This window comes from Arvicola amphibius, chromosome 2 (genome assembly GCF_903992535.2).
Source record: "Arvicola amphibius chromosome 2, mArvAmp1.2, whole genome shotgun sequence".
In the NCBI taxonomy this organism is placed as follows: Eukaryota; Metazoa; Chordata; class Mammalia; order Rodentia; family Cricetidae; genus Arvicola; species Arvicola amphibius.
The window spans coordinates 68739526-68761276 of NC_052048.2; the positions used below are offsets into that span (position 1 = coordinate 68739526).

A 21751-nucleotide genomic window follows, 5' to 3' on the forward strand; every position below is an offset into this window, starting at 1 on the left:
AGCAAACTTTCTCTACCCATTTCTCAAGCGTTCTGTTGGAATCTGTACTCTGGATAAGGAAGTGGTCTCTGAGCTCAGTTCTTCATGCTCTACCAAATACAAAGGAGTGCTTAGCTTCTGTATACTTTTGCCTTGTTTCTATGTACTTCTTTTTATTTTTATTACTGTTATTAATTGAGGTATTGTTTCTTGCAAGGAGAGGCAAGAGTTTCTCATGATCATGTACATGAGTAAAGGGGGGTTTCAAAGTTGAGGTAATGCTTTTTAGTCTGTATAAAAGGCCATACAAAATAAAACTTGTTGTGCAGTTGTTCACACTCTGCATCCCCTGTGTCCTGATATGCGTAAGACCCTTACAGGGACCCCAACGCACTAGACGTTGACACATTTAAGGTCATTTTCTTGTGCTTCAGCTGTTTTGGAATATCTCAACTTGCTGTGTTGGGATATCTGAGCTTTGGTGGTTACTTTTGATTGCACTCTTACACTGGCCTCTAATCATATGGGTTTGAGGGTATTACACGTGTAGGTGTCAGTTTCTGACTTTATCTCTTATAGAGGGATGTTTTCAAATTTTTTCCCACTAAGCTTCTGTTTCCTCTCTGGTCTTCTGTCCCAAGTAGCCTATGGTTCTGGTGACCAGCAAGACATTAGGTCCAATAGAGTGTCTCCTCTGGGGTTTTGGTGGCCCATATTGCCTCTGAGGATCTGAGTACTGACTTGGTCTCTTGGGTTGTTAGTGTCAGCTTAGATTCTGGCAGTTTAGATGTTTTCTCCTAGAGTTCTGGGCAGGGATATGGAGCCCAAGGAGGGAGTGCTTTTGGCTACTGCTGGATGGTGGGGAGAGTCTAATGTGGGGTTCTAGAACTGGCTTAGTCTCTTATAGAGCAGAATTAGTGTGTAAAATGCTGTTTCTGATAGTACTGGTAAGAGAAACATAGTTATGTTTGTGTGTTTGCTCACTTGCTACTTATTTATTTATTTGTTTGTTTGTTTATTTATTTATTTATTTAAGACTGGCTTTCTCTATGTGGCCCCGGTGATCCTGGAACTTTTTTTGTAGATCAGGTTGGCATTGAATTAAGAAAACAGCCTGCCTCTGCCTCCTGGGTGCCGTGATTAGTGGTGCCACCATGCTGGACAATAGCATTCTTAATCTATTCATGTAAAAGTTTAAAATGCTATATTTATATTTGACAGAGATATTTAGAGAAAGAAATATCAATCCTGTCTTACTTTTTTTCAAGAAACTTTTCTGGATTCTGATTAAATTGTTCAGTATTTAGCAGTGTTTACTATGAAATAATGGGGACTTGCTGTGTGTGGAGCCCCTGGCAGTGGGACCAGGATCTATCCCTGGTGCATGAGCTAGCTTTTTGGGTCTATTCCATATGGTGGAATGACTGACACAACCTTGATGCACTGGAGGAGGGGCTTGGTCCTGCCTCAACTTAATGTCCCAGGCTTTGTTGACTATCCATGGAAGTCCTTACCCTTTCTGAAGAGTGGACAGAGGATTTGGAGAGGAAGGGAGCTGTGGTTATTATGTAAAATTAATATTTTTTAAAAAAATTAAAAATGGAAGAGAAAAAAGGAAAAGTTTGAATCTCGTGGCCTGCTTTAAAAGTCAGCATTGTTGAATTTGTTTATAATCTCATCATTGGGATCAGTGACTGGTGGATTCTGGGAGCTCATGGACAGGTGTCCTAATCAAAATTATGAGATTTAAGTTCTGTGAATAGTTTTGTCTAAAGACAAAGGGGTATAGTAAGAAAGAAAGACTTTCAAATTTGTGTTCTGGAATGTGCGCAGATAGACAAACACACCCTAATAGACAAGTATGTACCATGCACACAAACACATACACACACACACACACACACACACACACACACTACTACTACTACTACCACCACCACCACCACCACCACCACCACCACCACTACTACTACTACTAGCATTTCTGATTATTTGTGTAAAATTACTTTTTTTATTTGTACTATAAACATCATACTTATTTGTTAATGAGTATTATTTTGTACTTCACATTAAATTTGGTGAAAAAGACACCTGGATTTCTAATATCCACAACTATTCTTCACATTACTCTGTTTTATTATAATCAGTATTAGAGAAGTTATGACTATTTTCCTCTATTGTTTTCCTCTAAGTCCCTCTGTTTTCTTTCCTTTTTATCTGTGTTCTTCAAAGTTACCACTGTTTACTGCATTTGTTGCATGCAGTTTGTGGACTGTGTGGCAATCATGAGTGACATCATTATAAAATTTTACTTTATATTTAACCAGGGCTTGCATATAAAAACTGCATTGCTTATTCTGCCTTCTCCTGCCACAACTTATAAACTCATCTGGCAGTTTTAATAGTTCCTGCAGAGAATAGTGGCTGTTCCCTGTACATAAATGTGAATAATGACTGTAAGCAATTGCTATCTGTTTCCTTTTAAAACCTGTAATTAATAGATGCTACCAGAGGAATTTTGAAGAATATAAACAAACAGGTCAATCTTTTTTTCCCTCAGATTTGATAGAAATATCACTATAATTTAACATTGCTGTTAAAGTTTCTTATTGGTTTGTATATATAATTAACAAGTTTGAGGGACTATGTGTCCCTTTTATTTTAGACAAAAATTTTCAGTCAATAAAACCAAATAATTTTCTTTCACTTTCTCTTGTACCAATTTATTTCTTTAGTTTTTAAATAGAATATATATACTTTGTTTTTGAAAATTCTAGTTATGGTATTTTTTTCTTAAACTTAATTTATTGATGAGGTGTCATAATGCCACAGAGCTGTCCAAGTAAGAGCAACAACTCTGAGCTCAATTGAATCCTTGACATCCAAGATTGTCTCTCTTCAATGATTTTGCCTTGTTCACAGGCTAAGAGCTTTATTCTGTTCTTCCTGAATATATATATAGTTGCCTGGGCTTGTGAGCATATCACAAATAAATTCCTTGTGAATGTGTAGAGAGAAGTTTTGCATTCATGGCAAGATGCTAGTGTCAAATATCCATTAAAATCACTCAGAACAGGACAGAAATAGCTTATGAAAGACAAGAGGCAGCTCATCAGCCAGGAGCTTGAGATAAGCTCTTACTAGGCTCCATCAGTCTACATGAATTCACAGGACCCACTGATTTCTGTCAACATGAACACCTGATACTTGTTATAAGAGGTATGACTAAGGAAATCTTAAAAGCTCTGCTGTTTAGGTAGTCACATCTGTAGCAATTGGAGACATAGCCCAAACCTGTCTCAGAAGTCCCACTTTAGGGAGCTCCATTAAGGTAAACTTAGATCCTAACAGAGTGTAAATGAACTTAAGAGTGAGCCAGATTCTTTTTAATATCTTTATTTTAAAATAATTCCTGTTATAACTTGTTGTAAATAATTGGGGAATTCTGTATTTCTTCATGTGTTATTCAATGTTCAGTAGCATATTGTAATACTCAACTTATAGTAATCTAATAGCAATGCAAACAATATTGGTATTGTTCCATAAACTTTTATCTTATTAAACAGTTAATTTCACAAGTATGAGCATAATACATCTCAAGGTCTTTCTATAATCATATATTGCAGTAATTATTTCTTTCCCCATATGCATGTGTATAGTGTGTATGTATTTATGGGTGTACATGTATGGGTGCAAATGTTGTGTAGGTGCATGCACTTGATGTGTATATAAGGATACCTGAGACTGGCATTTGCTGTCTTTTTAGATTATTCTTCATCTTATTCATTAAGTTTGATTCTCTCACTTGAACCCAGGGTTTGTTAGATGGTTGGGTCTCGACAATTAGTCTCTCTATGTTTGGACTGCTGGAACTATAGGTCATAGTCAGCTTACATTTATATGGGTGCTCAAAATTTGAATTCAGGTTTCAGTAGTTGCTTGACAAACACAGCATCTATTGATTCATCTCTACAATCTATAATTTTGTGATTTATTCTGAGGTTTATCATTTTTATTCTCAGTTTTAGAAAATTCAACTTTATTTTTGGGAAAAGGACTGTGCAAGCAACAAGACATGTAGAGCAGAAGGGCAGCATTCTGGAATCTGTCCGCTTGATCATCCTTATATAGATACTGTGGACTAAAATCAGGTTGCTAGATTCTTGGGGCAAACTCCTGTACCATAACATTTCCTCCAGTCTAGGTTTTCATGTTTCCTTATTATGCCAAGTGGTTGTATTAAAACTGAAAATCCTTTTTGTTTTAGCTATTAAAGAAAACATTTACTTTTCTTTAGTAGTATGTCTGTAAACTTTGAGAAAACTTCTCAATTTTTTTTGCTTTATCCACTAACTCTTTTTTCTTGTTCTCTCAGTCAGAATAAACTGTTTCTGAAGAGTCATGCCTTTTCTTGACTCACACATTGTTTCTGTTATTGAATTATAGAAAGTTGATGGCATCGTTATAATAAAAATATAACTCTAGGTTTTGCTTCATCAGTTCTCTTGCTTCTTTTCAATTTTCTCCCTTCCTATCATCAGCTTATAATCACTGTTACCCATGAGAGTATTAGTAATCACTTCTGAGTGACTTTTGTATTAATTACAAATTATATCACATTCCTTTCTCACGTACTGGAATAGGAGGTCATTTTCTTATAGCAAATAAAAAGTTGATTTTGATATTTGGCACTATGATTCCTTCTGGGAGGTTGTGTCAGCCTCACTGTCTTTCCATTATTGGTACACTTTCTTTAACGTCTGAAATATTTAGTTTTCACTTTATACTTTATATTCTATGACATAGCAACAATGGTCCTGGCTGTCCATATTACCCATTCCCCCTTATAACTGCACATTTCCCTTTCTGTAAGTCAGAAAATTTTCACTATTCATTTTGACTAAACTATTTCATCTCTGCAACAATGCTTTAATGTCACCCTTGCTATTTTCAACTTTTTTCCTTTTCAATCATAAAGCATATACTTTTATTTTTAAATTATCAACTTCATCTTTCCAGTTTTTTGTGCTTCATGATCATCAGCTTTATGTACTGTCTCACTGAAATTATATCTGAAAGGAATTTGACATACAATTATTGTAAAGTCCTTTATGTATCTGCTAAAAGGTTTATTCTCCGATGTATTCAAATTTTTACTGGTTCCATGGTATTAATTTTCATCTGTGCTTTGGAAGACATTAGCAAATGGCTTTGTCTTAGATATGTTTTTAAAATAACTAATATGTTCAATATTTTGAGAATTTCATAAATGAATACCATATTCACATAATTTACTCCCTTCTTTCTCTTTAATTTTTATTATTTTACTACACAAATGTAGAGAAGGTGAAAAAGAGGGAAGGATAGTAAGAGAGAGGGAGTGAGAGCATGCAACTCTCTCCCTTCTTATAGTAACATACAAACATAAGACAATGTCTTAGGGTTTGCTACCCCAAAAATCTCTTCACATCTATTTGTTCAACATTAAGGTTTGCTCTTCCATGAAATGGTTTACTTTGAGAAGCTGTTTACACATTCTGTGATGTTCCTACTTATTTCTGTGTCTATCAATTGTCAATAATGTTTTCCACTGTGTGGATATTTTAGTCAGCATTTACTAATTGATTTTCTTTTAAAATAGAGTTTAATTAAAGTATAGTCAAATTAATCAAGCTCTTTCGTGATTCCTTCAAAAGCTCATGTTTAAGAGAAGCAGAGAACAACTGATCTTGGGGTGCCCAACACCAATTAATACATCTGCAGTACAACATCTGCACTTAAGGTTCAAGAGATATCATGGGGAAAAGTAATTAAAATAGCAAAAGAGCCAAAGGATCTGCATATCTGCTACAAGACTGTATCATCTGTAAATGTATGGGAGTTGCAACCACTGTTTCTTAATAATGTGATAACTTAATTGAGACTTTCACAATGATACACCCACAAGGTATGAGACCCTTGATAGGTGATTCTGTCCCATGTGTTCAGTCTTAAAAATATTTAAATATGGAAAATATTACATTTGCCCAACAGGATAGGCTGTATTCGTGTGTACATGTGTATGACAGAGAAGCAAAGAATGAGAGGAATGGGAGGGAAAAGGAAAGGGAATGGGGAGAAGTAAAGAGAGAGGGAATTACAGTAGTAATTTTAATTATAGAAGCCATGAGTTGGAGAGATTAACATGTGAGGAGTTGGACAGGGAGAATGTAATGTAGAAATGATGTAAATACAGTACTCATGAATGAAATTATTAGAAAAATAAATGTTAAAGGAAGCTCTTAAAATAGGAAAATACATGATAACTGCCACCAGAAAATTGTTATATATTATGACTGTAATAAATATGAAAACAATTTTGTACATAATGTACATAAGGCTTATTGATTCAGCAAGATCTATTCATACATATCTCCAATTTTGCCACTGTTTTTTCTTAGATAATTACTGTTTAACTTTTTTGTTTCTATAATGTTATATATATATATATATATATATATATGATTGTTGATCCTTGCATAATACATATTTTATTTGCTGTGGAATACATAATGATTTGTCATATTGTGGTGTGGCTTAAATCTCAATAATCTACCCACTTCTAGAGATCATTTTTCTAGAGATCGTTTTGTCAATTCTTGAGCCTCTTTGGGTTACATAAATTCTATATGTTATCAAATTTAATAAAAATAAATCATGTCAGAATTTGATTATTATGCTTTCTTACTAAAAAATACTGTTTTAGGTGTCTTTAATGTGGTTTTGACTACACCATGAAAGTCATGGCATATTTTGAAGAAAATCTTCAACATTTGGTATCACTATTACATACAAAACATAATGTTTGACAGATTGTTCATTTTTCTTCTTGTAGCTATTTGCTATACAAGTTTAAAAATGTTAGATTTGACATAACAAACAATGTTTTGCATGTAATTTCACTATAGTACACAAACCCAGAAAATTAAAGTCTTTTTCTACTAATATTGAATGCTGTGATGTATCTATTGAATACAGTCTTAATCATATTTACTATAAGTGATTGTAAGGACTGTATAATAATTAATTTCCATACATATTTCTACTTACAAAAACAATAGAGCACACTACTACCACCTTTTATGTCAAAATCCTAAACGTCCAAACATTCCCTAGTGGTCTCTGAAACTTATAAATGAATTAAACGATAAATATCAGTACAGTTATTAAAACATCATACACTTGTTAGTGATGCTTGGTTTACTGAATGATATAGGCATAATCATGATGAAAAAACTCATCTATTTCTATGGTGCAAGAAAATAAATTTGTAGAACTTGAAAATTCTTCATATAGGTATTGAGTTGAAAGAAATTTTAATTGTTGTGAACTGTTCAATAAAATATTTGAAAGATAACATTCTTTACCATAATTCATACTGAATTTGCATGAAGTTTCATCTCATATAGTAAATAATACTTCCCAGGTTGTTTGGATAAGATAATATTCTGTGCTGTCAAGGTCCTACATTTAGGGACTGTGGGTGTCTTAGTGAGGACCCATTATGAATAGTGTATCAGAAGCCAATGACTTAAAACCATAGCAATTAACACTTACAAGTAAAGATGTATGGAATAATGTGTGCACTATGTGACTCACAGTGCCACACTACAGCTTCCAACTGAGAATTTTTCTTGTTTGTTTGTTTGGCTGTTTTTTTTTTAATTTTCTTTTGCTTTTGGGGAGAGGTTTCAGGAGCAGAGAGTGGATGCAAAGGAGTCAGGGAACAGGGAGATGAGTGGGATCAGGATGCATGATGTAAAATGCACAAAGAATCAATAAAAAGTTTTAAAAATATTAGTATTGCATATTTCAGTAAATAAAAAAAGTGAAGGTAAATACTAACTGCATGTGAAAATGATTTGACTTGATATTGGAGAGATGGCTCCTGTGGTTAAGAGCACTTGCTGCTATGGCAAAAGACCTTAGTTCAGCAACCAGAACCCACATTTAGCAACTTACAAGTACCTGCAACTACAGTTCCAGAAGACTTGGTTCCCTCTTCTCCCCTCTTCTGGTGCTTCCTATACATTATGTACATATAGACACATAGTAACACAGATATGCATATAAAAATAAAATTGAAAACTAACTTAAAAATTAAAAATAATAGTTTAATGTGTAATTTAAGATCCTCATAATCAGTTTCTAGCCATAATTAAAGGACATCGAGCCTATAATTAGTGATCCTAGAGAAGCTAAATAAGAAGGTGAATTCAAAGAAAAACATATAGTTATCCTCCTGGATATTGGAAGTAGACAAGATTGCCGGGCAAAAATTGGGAACTTAGAGGTGGGGTGGGATGGGGGATGGGAGGATGGTGAAAGAAAAGTGTGAAGTGGAGGATGGGGAGAGCTTGGGGGAATGGGATGGTTGGGATATAGGAAGGGTGGATGTGGGAACAGGGAAGTATATATCTTAATTAAGGGAGCCATTTTAGGGTTGGCAGAGACTTGACTCTAGAGGGGGTTCCCAGGTGTACAGGAAGATGCCCCCAGCTGATTCCTTGGGCAGCTGAGGAGAAAGAGCCAGAAATGTCCAGATCCTATTGCCATACTCATGAATATCTTGCATATCACCATAGAACCTTCACCCTGTGATGGAAGGAGAAAATGACAGAGCCCCACATTGGAGCACCGGACTGAGCTCCCAAGGTCCTGATGAGGAGCAAAAGGAGGGAGATCATGAGCAAGGAAGTCAGGACCGTGAGGGGTGCGTTCACCCATTGAGACGGTGGGACAGAACTAACGGGAGATCACCAAGTCCAGTTGGAATGGGACTGATGGAACAGGCGACCGAACAGGACTCTCTGAATGTGGCTGACGGTGGAGAAGGACTGAGAAACCAGGGACAATGTCGATGGGGTTGGACTCTACAGCATGGACGGACTCACTGTGAGCCTTGTCAGTTTGGTTGCTCACCTTCCTGGACTTAGGGGGAGTTGGGAGGACCTTGGACTTAACATAGTGAAGGGAACCCTGATGGCTCTTTGGCCTGAAGAGGGAGGGAGTGGGGATATGGCTAGAAGGGAAGGGAGGGAAGGGGGAGGAGGAGGTGAGGAGATAGAAATTTTTAATAAAAAAAAATGAGAAAAAAAGATTCAAATGTACTTCATATACTTTTGTAATGAACATTTGTTCTAAAAATCAAGTGAATGAATCCATTGTAGTTTGGTGATTATCAGCCCATTCTAATACAAGAAAGTCAGAAATGAGAGTTCAAGTCCATATAGTTGATAATATATGTACATATAGAAATTAGGCTGGGCACCTTTGGTGCAGGCCTTTAATCCCAGCACTTGGGAGGAAGAGATAGTTGAATCTCTGTGATTTTGAGGTCAGCCTGGTCTACAGAGAGAGCTCAAGGATAAGCTCCAATGTAACAGAGAAATTCTGTCTCGAAAAACAAAACAAAACAAAAATGGCATGTGTGTGTGTGTGTGTGTGTGTGTGTGTGTGTATTTTAGCATTCAAAATTTTAACAAGAAAATTTAAGAACAGAAAATGCCATTTTAAAATATTTTTGTTTTCTTCATTATAAATATGTGTTTGTGTCTGTGTGGGGTATGTTTACATGAGTGCAGGTGCCTAAATATCTTCTTATTTACTAATGTTTTTAAGATCCCAGTGCTGAAATGATTCACAAGATATAAATAATATTATATAGCTAGAAAATTGAGAATAATTCTCTCTACTGAGCAAAGAAGAGCACAAACTTTTAATTCCACATATCAGTTTATACAACTTCATCTTCAATCTGGCTGTAGAAACAACAGAAAAATAAAGTATATAATTAGATGTTTTTCTACAGTAACTTTATTGTCCCTTATTCACATTGTTCTCCTAAAGATATGCTTATATTTTATTATATGCAATTATAAAATACCTAAAACTAAACAAAATGGAATTACTCATATGGTGCTCATTTGGTTGGTGGTATTTATCCAATACTGTGCTTCCATTTAGATACATTTCTATATACTGATATTTCTCTCTCAAAAAGTTTAAAGATTTTAGTATAACATAACTTAAAGAAAAGCACTAGTGAAAGCCAAATATATAAACATTCCATTTTATAAACTAAAGGCAGGGGAGGTCAAGGCTTGAGCACACATTTGTATTACATTAATAGTTCTGACATGAGAGTAAATGATGTAATTTTCTCTAAATATGAGAGAATAAGACTAATATTTTATTTGTGTGCCAGTGTATTATCATAGGCAAATTGAACCAAATACATAAGTATGTTTTCTCTCTAAAACTCTCCATAATTGTCAGATACAGATTAATTAACCTTAAAAAATAGTCCCTCAGTTCACACACAATATAAGAAATGATGTTTATTTAGGGAGAGTAATTAATTTTCTTCAGGGTCTAAAATCTTTTTCCCTAAAGGTGAATCAATCTGACATTATCAAATATCACAGTGTGGTTAAAGAACAATTATAAAGTAATTCACAAAATAAGCCTCATTATTTTGCAGAGGTCCTCAAATTAAGTGAAAGAAAATGTTACCATATTTGACTCTCATCCTTACTCCGGCTACAGAACAGTTACCAAAGCAAAATCAGTGACATTTTGATACCAAAAAAAGTACATAAAAGACAAACGGCCCTATGTTATAACCTTAAAAAAAAATCACATAGAGCCAGGCGGTGGTGGCGCACGCCTTTAATCCCAACACTCGGGAGGCAGAGGCAGGCGGATCTCTGTGAGTTCGAGACCAGCCTGGTCTACAAGAGCTAGTTCCAGGACAGGCTCCAAAGCCACAGAGAAACCCTGTCTCGAAAAACAAAAAAAAAAAAAAAAAAAAAAAAAATCACATAGAACAAACTTTTTAAAAAATAGTGGATCAAAAATCACTTCTCAAAGTTAGTATTTTTGAATATATCTTTATATACTCCTAAAACTAATGTACTGAGTTAAAATTACAATATCCAGTATTACCTTCTTAAATATCCTTGCAACTTAGGTCTCATAAACTGTAGATTATTTAAAGAAATAAATAGTATCCTCAGCAACAGCTACATCATGAATTTTAAAATACTGGAAACAGCAATTTGTATGTCCTACAATTTATTTACTTTACTTTAGGAAAAACAATAATTTATGATATATTAAATATTCGTGGGTTATAATGATTTAAAAATCAATAAGTATAGATTGTTCAATTTGATACAGTTACCAAATTAAATATTTTACAATATCTTACTAGCTTTCAAATACCTTTCATGAGTCACTAACATCTTAAAACATCAGCAAAGTGTTTCAACATAAAGAATAGCTGTGCTTCTCAAAGTCTCTAGGCCCTTGGAATCTAGAATCCTCTGGTTATAGCCCCAGAGATTTCAGATTATTTCTTTTATAAATTTATGGTTTTTTTATTCATGTATATTGTGCATGTCTGTAAGTGAATATGGCATGAGTGTGCAGGTGCCCAGAGAGGTCAGAAGAAATAATTAGATGCCTTTTGTTATAGTTATAGGTGATCGTGAGTTAACCAAAATGGATGTTGACCCTCAAATTCAGGTCCTCCAGAAGAGCAGTAAGAACTCTTAGCCACAGAGAAATCTCTCCAGCCTCAAGCTAATCCTTCCTTTGCCATAGCTTCTATCTAAACATTACAGCAGTAAAAGATGCTACATGGAGACTGAATGTGTTTCTCGTAAGACAACTTTCTCTATCACCAAACCCAGCAGTATATCTTCTCTGATTCAGTTTGTTTCTGCTTCAATACATCTACCTGGATTCCTCCCTAGAATAGGGAACTAGAGATTATATTGACCCTGCCCTTGTGTTCCAGTATGCTACCTCAAAACTTTAATTGCAACTGAAAAATCTCCTTTACCATGCAAAGCAGCAATTATAAGGTTCAGGGTTTAAATATTTTGAAATTTTGCTTAATTTTATTTATGTGTATGTGTCTTAGCCTACTTGTCTCTATGTATATTATGAATATCTCTGGTGCCTATAGAAACCAGAAGAAATTATGAGATCCCCTAAAACTAAGGCTACAGGCAGTTAAGAGCTTTTGTTATGAGGGCTGGTAACTAAACCAAGTCCTCAGCAAGAAGAGCAAGTGCTCTTAACCACTAAACAATCAATCTCTCCAGCACAGACATGGGGGAGGTAATTATGAAGTCTAGAAAATTAACATATCCTGGAAGGTAACTCTTGATAGCAATAACCATGAAGCAAAATATCTAAACAAGAAAAGGAAAAAAAGGTTTATTTTTTTCTTTCTTTCTTTTAACAGAGGGTCTCATTTGTAGCTCAGGTGGGGTTGAAACTTACTATGTGGAACATGTTAACCTTGAACACTTAGCAACCATCATTTCTGATTCTCCCCAATGATAAGAGTGCAGGCATGATCTACTGAACTTGGCTGAGAAAATTGTATTCTACCAGAAACCTATTAATGATATCTAGTTACTTTTCTAAAGAGAACATGACAATGGAGACAAAATGAGAAACAGGCCAGAAGATGCTATCAAACTGGGATTTTTCTGATGTGGCTTTAACTGGAATTCAGTGTGTCATCGTGTCTTGCTATTATGGCCTCTGGTATCATGTATTTTAGCAGAAAGATAAAACCGGATCCTCAGACTTGCTTCATATTGAAGGTAATACAACCTCTCAAACTTAATTAACAAATGCAAATTAGAAATGTTAAGACTACTTCTCAGGGTGCTGCAGAGATGGTTCAGTAGTTAAAAGCAAGTACAAATCTTGAGAGGACCTGAGTTCAATTCCCCACACCCATATTTGGTAGCTCACAACTGCTTATAACTCAATTACAGTTTAATTCTATCTTATAGACTCAGAAAAAAAAAACCCATTCACATGATTGTATCTGTACACAGACACATACATTGATGGAAATAAAAAAGATCTATTGCTTAGTTTTTTTTAACCTCCTTCATGTGGTATTAATTTGGAAAAAAGGACATTCTGTCTAATCTCTTATATAAGTTTCACTTATTTAGGTATTTAAGAATTACCCCCCCCGTGCTTTCTTTTTTATTTTTAAAGATTTTATTAAGATTTATTAATTTATTTATGTACACTGGATCTCATGATAGATGCTTGTGAGCCACTATGTGGTTGCTAGGAAATAAACTCAGAAAGAGCAATCAGTGCTCTTAATCTCTGGGTCATCTCTCCAGTTCTCCTAATGCTTTCTTAAGTTTCAAATTATTTGTAATAGGACAATAAGCATAATATTAGGAATTAATCCACCCCTTAATCTGTGTTCCAAATTACCTCAATTTCATATGAATAATAAGTTGAACAACACATAGTTAATATAATTATCTTCATCAAATTCTATTATAGGAAAAGTAGTCAACTTCACTAACAAGAAATTAGTTTGAGAATATTGCAAGTTGAAAACTTTTATTGCACTGTGTTTTACTCAGTAAAGCAATGCACACTTTTAAATATAATCACAAAAATTCTCTAATTGTTTTATATTTTTGTTCTTTCATAGGATATACTAAGAACTAGAAATTGAAAAAAAAATGAGCTCTCTACAAACCTGAAATCATCTGGTGATCTCTATATTTCTTGTTAGCATTGCATGTCTTAGTAGCCTGACCCAAATGATGCAAAATTCTACTGGCACAATTTGCATTCTCTTCCATATCAAAGATGCTTTACATGAGCTGAGTCAACGACTTGTTTATTATTTAAGAAAAGTTGTAGCTGTAAGTGATAGTTAGTGCTGATAGAGATGCCCTTTATAAAGAAATCAAAAAGCAAACACATGTACAACAGATAAAAAACAGTGATATTCATATTCATTGCTTTTAGAACTGTAACAGATCTTTTCATTATTAATAATATTGTCTTTTTAAGATGTTTTCTATTTCAGTAGAATTTTGGGGAAGAATACCTGGTGCCAGTGTGCTAGTCTCCTTTGTCCTACCTAAATTAATACTTACTTATCAATTAATATTGCTCCTATCACTAATTCAAATAGTCTTTAAATTAGACTCTCAATGTGAATTTTTAATATGATGCTGATGTCACTAACGAGGATATAATAAGTACCACTCCATTTGAGACATTTTCAGATGCTTGATAAATTTTAATTTATGAAGCCTGAAAGGAATATCACTTGTCTCTAGAGGGTAGAAGACAGTCATATTGCTAAGAATTCCACAGTCTAAGAGGAAATGCTTAAAGCAAAATATTATCCAGTCAATTCTACCAGTACTGCAAAGCCTTCAATGCCACGCTTTAAAAGGAAACAAAGAACCTGTAAAATGGCTCAGGAGGGAAATGCCCACCAAGCTTGATGAAATAAGTTGGATCTCTGAAACCTACATGGTAGAAGGAGGAACCCAGTCCCAGGTCATCCCTCACCTCCATATACCCATCACATCAAATGCATACTAACAAACACACACACAGGATACAAACTAAATAAATAGAATGCAAAAAAAAACTGAATGTATAATATACAGTGTATTCTTTTCTGACAAATATTGAGAAAAATGGCATAAGTTATGAGCAAGAGATATTTTTGTTTTATTTAAATCTAAATAGCCAGTGAATGCTGTCTAAAATTCACAAAAAAATACATATTAAGAATACCTTGCAAGTACAAATAAATTGCTGACAGATAGAATTCAGTTTATGTGTTCAAGTTCATGTTTACATTTATAAATTCTCCATAGATATGCAGAAAGGAATAAGGAAAAACCCCACGCAGTGTGAGATCTATGGGAGAGACATTGTCTTCAATTACAAGTCATTAACTCACCCAGGGCAAAATCAACAGAGCAAATACTCCTGTAAAATCTTACATATCTCACAGCCACATATTAACTTCTAAAACGTGGCAGCATTAAAAATAAAATTGCCCTTTAGCAGAAAATTCTATTTTCTTTTTCTTAATTTTTATTTATTTCAATATGGTTTCTACAATGGGGTATGTTTTATCACTGAACCATACTTTTTGGAACATGTTTCCAACAATATGCTCTCCAAATTCATATATTTCATATCATATAATATTCATCCACTAGATAATTTTATAAAAAAGAAATTCTAACTGTTTTTTGGACAATTTATTTCTTCATTTGCTTTTGCATTATTTTTTTGTGATATATATGTGTTCCCTGTTTTGTGGGTACACACATGTGTGGGCATACGTGCACATGTGAGTGTGTGCATGTGAAAGGCAAAGCCTAACTTCAGTTGTTTTTCATTAACTCAGTATGCAATATGTTGAGGCAGAGTCTCTTATGTGAAGCCAGAGTTAATGGACTTAGCAGTCTAGATAGCCTTGTGCTCTGGACATTCCATGATTCCATATTCTCTATTCCTCTCTTATAGAGGGACAACAGGTTGGTTACCATGTCAACCTAGCATTTACATGGGCTCTAGGAAGCCAAGTTCCAATATCCTGATCCTTGTACAGCAAAATGCTTCATCTTCTCTGATATAGAAATGATGGAAGTAAAGGATAGATTATTGTAACAACTTTTATTAAAAATTCTATTAATCTCTTCTCTAAATATTTTATAAAATAGATTAATAGATATCCACAGATATTATAGGCCTACAGGCTAAATATGGATGCCCCAACATTACAAAAGGACTTTGGGTGTTTGTCGCAAAAGTAGGATGTCTCTGTCATTTCTAGAACTTTGGAAATTGCTTACAATGCATTTCTTGTTTACTTAGTCAATATTATATCCTTCTGGGATCTTTGATGATGTTGAAGACAGATACTTATAGTTTTCCCTAGTTATGATAAAAGATAAATGAGATATGAAACTTTAGACTCACAAAACTGTAATTCTTGCTAGATACCTGTTTTATAGTATGCAGCTTTACATATAATAAAATGCTAAAGATAAAACCTTCCTTTTTATTTAGAAAATGGGAGATGATGTGGGATTTCCCTCTGTATTATGTGAATATGTCCTATTATCATTGGTTAAAAACAAGTTGCTTTGTTCTATGACAGGGCAGAATATAGAAAGGTGGGAAATCCAAGCAGAGATAGAGAAGGAAAGAAGGTAGTGTCAGGCAGACATTATGTAGCTTCCAAAGGAGAAATATACCAGGAGCTTTCCAGTAAGCCACAGCCTCATGGAGATACACAAATTAATAGAAATGGGTTAATTTAAGATGCAAGAGCTAGAAAAAAAATACCCGAGCCATTGGCCAAAGAGTTTTGTAGTTATTATAGTTTCTATGTGATTATTGAGTCTCAATGGCTGGGAAAGAAAGGCACCGTCTGTTTGCACCTCTCAGCCTCCTCTGCAACTCTTGTTTCCATTTTTATAAAGCTGCTATGTCGATTTAAACAAAAATAATAACTCATTAAAAAATTAAAATTTCTCAACTCATTAAAAAGTTTATAAGAAAAATTTTGATATGTCACCCTCTGCTTTCTCTAGCTGAGATTCAATTAAAACATCAATGAACTAATAATATTGTTGTGTCTCAAGTTTATAAGAAGCATATGCCCAGCCTTAACTTTATTAGAAAAATGTAGCTGAAAATTAACTAACATAGCAAATGCTAATGAGTGCAGCATCAGTACAGGATGCCTGTTGCCCTTCTACCTAAAAGAAACTTTTTGCAATGTGTCATTTCAACAAAGAGTGTATCTATGCACATTTGGAAAGTTGATCTCCATTTGAAAAATTTCACCTCTTTTCTTGACTTGGTCTCTTTCTTGTAGGACCTCATGTGGGTTAAAAGTATGTGTTGGATTCTCTTTTCTCTTTCTCTCCTAGAAACCTTGTCTAGGCAGAAGATCAAAGTTTGTTTTTAAGTTGATCCTATATCTTCCCAAGTTTCTGATGTCTCCATTTCAAAGCTTGGGCTTCTCTTTTTGTTCCCTCACTAAATTCTGAACACTCTTTTCCCCAACTAACTACAGTTTTCCTTTTGCCACAACCTGGAAGCATATTTAGTTCTTTGAAGAAAAGCATTTCAAGAGCATATCTTCAGCTTCCCTCCAGGATAACTTTGTCATTAATTAAAAAAAATAAATCTCAATATAAATTACAATATGTATTATTCATCATATTTTAGATTGTTTTATCTGTTCATTTACTAATTACATTCCATTCTCAAACTCCCTAACTTGTACTTATATCTTAGATTATAAATATAACTTGCTCTATGGATTACTTAGTGTCTCTTTGTGCTAAAAGAATTATCTCTATTTTGTGTGTATGAGAGTTTTGCCTGCATGTATGTCTATGAACTGTGCATGTGCCGTTGTGAAAACTTGAGTTACAGATAGTTGCAAGTCATGATGTGGGTATGTTGAGTCTGTCACAGGTTCTCTGAGAAAGCAGAAAGCACTCTTAAGGATACCCATCTCTTAGTCTCAGAAACTGTCATCTTTTTAAAAAAAACCAATAGTCTTTCTAATAATATGTATATTCTGTCTAATAATGTGTATAATTAATCAATTCAACTCTGTGTCTTTCTACATAGTGCGTCTTCTAACCGAGTGTACCATGTTCTTTAGGACTATTCAGTTTCCCTTTCTAGTGGCAAGACAATGCACCAGCCCTGTTGCTGAGTCACTAAGAACTCAGTGTCATTCCCACTGGTCACTCATTCTCACTCCATTGTCTCATCGTCACTCAGAAGTTTTACTCTTCATGTGTGAACTTGCCAGAACTTCATACCTGTTTTGTTGTCTCACAATAATAGCAATGTCTGTGTGTACTAAGCATAAATTTTGGGAAGTTAATTATGCAACATCAAGCTATCGAAATGCTACCTTCATTTCTGGAAAAAAAGATGGTAGGATTCAATTCAACACTGGTAATTCTAGTCCAGCCATATGCAAACACACAAGCCCTTAGCTGTTTCAATGGGGTTTTGTTGTTGTTATTTTTGTTTTTTTGTTTTTGTTTTTTGGGTTTTTTTTTTGGGGGGGGGGTGGTATACAGACTTTATTTGTAGCTAGATTTTTTTTTCAACGAGTTGAATACCTTGCTCAACAAGCTGGCCTGGGACTGGGTTTTGAGTCCTAGTGTTGTGTTTGGCCTGTGGGACCCGAGCCACGGAGTCTACAATGCAGTATAGCCTTGTAAGCGTGAGTGAGCAAGTAGAACCTATAATGTAAGAAGAGGAAACAAAGTCAACATCCAGGTAGACAGCCAAATCTTCTTTATTGAGGAAATGGGTCTCTGGGGGTCGGGGGGCCGGGGTCTTCACTGCACAACTTGTTCATTGGCACTGCCTCCGGAATCCTGTGGCTTCATCACACGTGGAAGCTCTGGGGCTAGAGAAGGGCTCAATGCGCAATGCTTCAAAGGCATCATCTGCTTGAAAGGCCAGGCCCACTGTGCCTGGGGCCTGTGGCCCTGCTATCTGGCTAGTAAAGCCACACTCGCCCAGAGTTTTTCTGTCATCAAGGAGCTGGTCATCCCTGTACAGCGCTGCTCATCTGGAAGCTACTTGAGGACGCCCTCAACGATGCGCTTCAGCTAGAACAGGGTATTCGACTCCCTGGCTTCCACTAAGATGATGGTCTTGTGGCACCAATCATGAGAAACACTTCATAAGGTTGGCGGGTCCGTGTCAATGCCAGCCCACTACCCCTGCCCTGTCCCATGCGCCCCCGCCGCCCCACCATCTGTTTTAATGTTTAATGCTGCTGATACTAAATAATGCAGCTATTTTTCCTTAAATCCCCCCAAAAAAGCCTTTTTTTTAAAAAATAAAAATCCAAATGTACATAACTTACAAGTAATACAACACAGGACATGACTCTTTTATCATAACTAGAACCCAACATTGGTGTCACAAATCTAATCTAAGAGAATAGGCTAATCTTTTGCAATTATTAAGATTCTATGAAAATTGAGCTTCAAGACATGAATGACACTCTGAAAAATTAAAATAAATCAGACATTTGCAATCAACAAGTTGTAACAATGGGACCAACATAATAGAATGACAGAACCAATTCCCATGAGTTTTCCTTTAATTTCCACATTAGAGTGCACACATGAATAAATAAATAAATAAATAAATAAATAAATAAATAAATAGTAAGTATTAAAAGATAAAAGTCTGTTTTCTGCGTAGGTAAATGCTTAGCCTTCATATCTATTCAGGTATCACACACTTAAACCATTAAACTCACTACTAAATTTTCTACAGTTCACTTTTTAATGCATAGATATGTGTGAGCATATGTGTGTGTGTATTTTATGTGAGTGTGTATATTTGAATACATATACATGTATATATGAGAAAAAGAGTGAGAAGGTGTCTGTGTGAGAAAGATAATGTCTGACTTCTTACAATGCAGTCAGTATATACAATGATATTTAAGAACTTTTTCTGATTTGTTTACATTGTTAATTACGGAAATATAAATATCTTCTAATAAAACCCGTCTCAAATAATATGGTATTAGAAAATAATCATAGGAAAATAAGTTTAAACTATTTTCTTTCATATAATATGTTTGGTTGAGACATATTCTGAAAATGTATATAACTCAGACACTGTTTTAACACTTATTTTCCACATATGAATATTTTGCAGTATTTTGTTATTCATATGTGCCCCGTTAGGATTAATTAGACTATCAAAACAAAAGCCAGTGAGTCCCCATGGTCTCTTGATGGGCTTAATCTTTTATTTTTAGTTTTTAATAAACCAGTCACAAACGTCAGAAAAACAGTTGAGATTTAGTGTTATGGAATATGTGTGAAGCAAAGCCAAGATATGTCACATGACAAAACAAATCTGTGTACAAGGTTTGTGAGTTTAGCCATGTGTACAAACAGCTAAGACTACCAACAATCTATACGCCGCAAAGGAGAAGAGACATCACATTCACTGTAGTTGTCTTGTGTGAAATCAGCACCATGTGGCCACTCTAACAAATTCTGGGAAACTGGAATACAGGAAGTCTGTGGCACCACGAGGGAAGAGAGTTCCTTCAAAAAATCAGAAAGAAAGATGTGGGGTAAGTCATGAACCAGTTCAACTTCTGCATTTAAAAAATCCTAAGCTAAGAACCAGTATGTTTGTAATGCACGAATGATTTTTTAAAAAATATTTTAAAAATTATGTGCTGTTTGATCCCAACATAAAGAAACAACATTTTCTGTAAGATTTTTTTTAAGTCAGCATTTTCTGTGCTGCTGACTATAGATAGAGAAGCAAAATGGGGACTTATTTTCTTTTTTAGCATACACAATTAATTATTTTTCTTTCACTTATCCTCATAATGTCTTAAAATTAGCGTTTCTATATACCATGATATCATAAAATATTATACAACTTTCTAAGGAACATGTATTGTAACACATATATTTATTGTGTAACATTTAAATCATGCTATCTATAAAATGTATCACTTACATGTGGTATAAATATTCAAAATGTTTTCTTCTGCCTTGTAGAAAGAGTATATGCTTGCTTTCAAGCTTCAAATTTGAAAGCATTTACTACTGTTATATTTTGTCTTACAAATTCTGATACAAAAATAAAACAAATGAGCACATACCTATCTAATACACTGCATTTATTTCTTGAAGATGAATACATAGTAAATATGTGGTAAGATCACATATAAATGTTACTCATTTGAGGCTCATGCATAAAATTTTTCCATGCTGAATAAGAAAATAGACATTTCTAACAACAATGTGTAAGTTTACCTTTCCTATTTTTGCTAGAATTTGTTACATTCTCACTATTCTTTGTAATAACTGTTCTTACTGGAGTGTGATCCTTTGTCACCAGGATTTTGGTTAGAGTTCTCTGCGTGATAGATGTAATTGTACCTGGTTAAAAAGTTTTAGTGGGTTTTTCTATGTTGGGCTGGCCTGTGGTATGTCTGAGGGACATTCTCTTAGTAAAGGTAATTGATATGAGAAGCATAAGTCCACTATGGATAGCATTATTCCCTAGGCTGGGAATTCAAGCGCAAGAAAACAGGCAGGTAATCAATTTGTATTCTGTTCTTGATGGCGTATATGATGTGAATATGTCTGAGTTCTTGTTTTGTGCTTTCTGACATGGAATTTTAATCTGGACAACAATCCTCTCCCCATTATGTGCTGCTATTTGCCAGAATTACATTATCATATCAAGAGATATAAAGGTAAAACACCTGGTAATTAGGTTGACATTTGTAAATACATATGCTCCATGTTTTCCCTAAAGAAATTTCTGTAATTGTAATGGCCATGGTCTTATTGGTATTTGTCTCTTATATTTTGCTAGTGCTAAGCCCATATCAGGTGTGTGATCTGCAAAATTTTTCTTCTATTCTCTATTATCTCTTCACTGCCGTTGTTTTTATTTCTGAGCATTTTAGACTGATAGAGCACTATTTTTTTCTTCCATTTTCTCAGCTTTAGGGGTCATGTTCGAAAACATCCTTGGCAATGCCAATATCCGTTACATTTTCCTGTGTTGACTTTTATAATAGCTTCATATTTTCCAGTCTTATTAGTAATTCCCTAGTAGACTTTCTATTTCTTTGACTGAGAAAATGGTCCCATTTCATTCTCCTGTCTGTGAATATCCAATTTTCACAGCACACTTGCTGAAAAGACTTTACTTTCTCTGGCATGCATTTTTACCACCTGTATCATTAAGCAGGCTGAGTTTAATGCTCCAATTACATTCATGGGCATATGAAATGTTGTCTATACTAGTGTTTTGTAATAATAAAACCTTTACTTGACAGTGTTCACTTTGCAAATAAAAAGAGTAAATG

General features: G+C 34.6%; 1 pseudogene; it reads right to left on the reverse strand.

The window, feature by feature from the left end:
* Nucleotides 1-18215: 18215 nt before the first annotated feature.
* On the reverse strand, nt 18216-18619 carry LOC119807183 (annotated as a pseudogene).
* Between the last annotated feature and the right edge of the window lie 3132 nt (nt 18620-21751).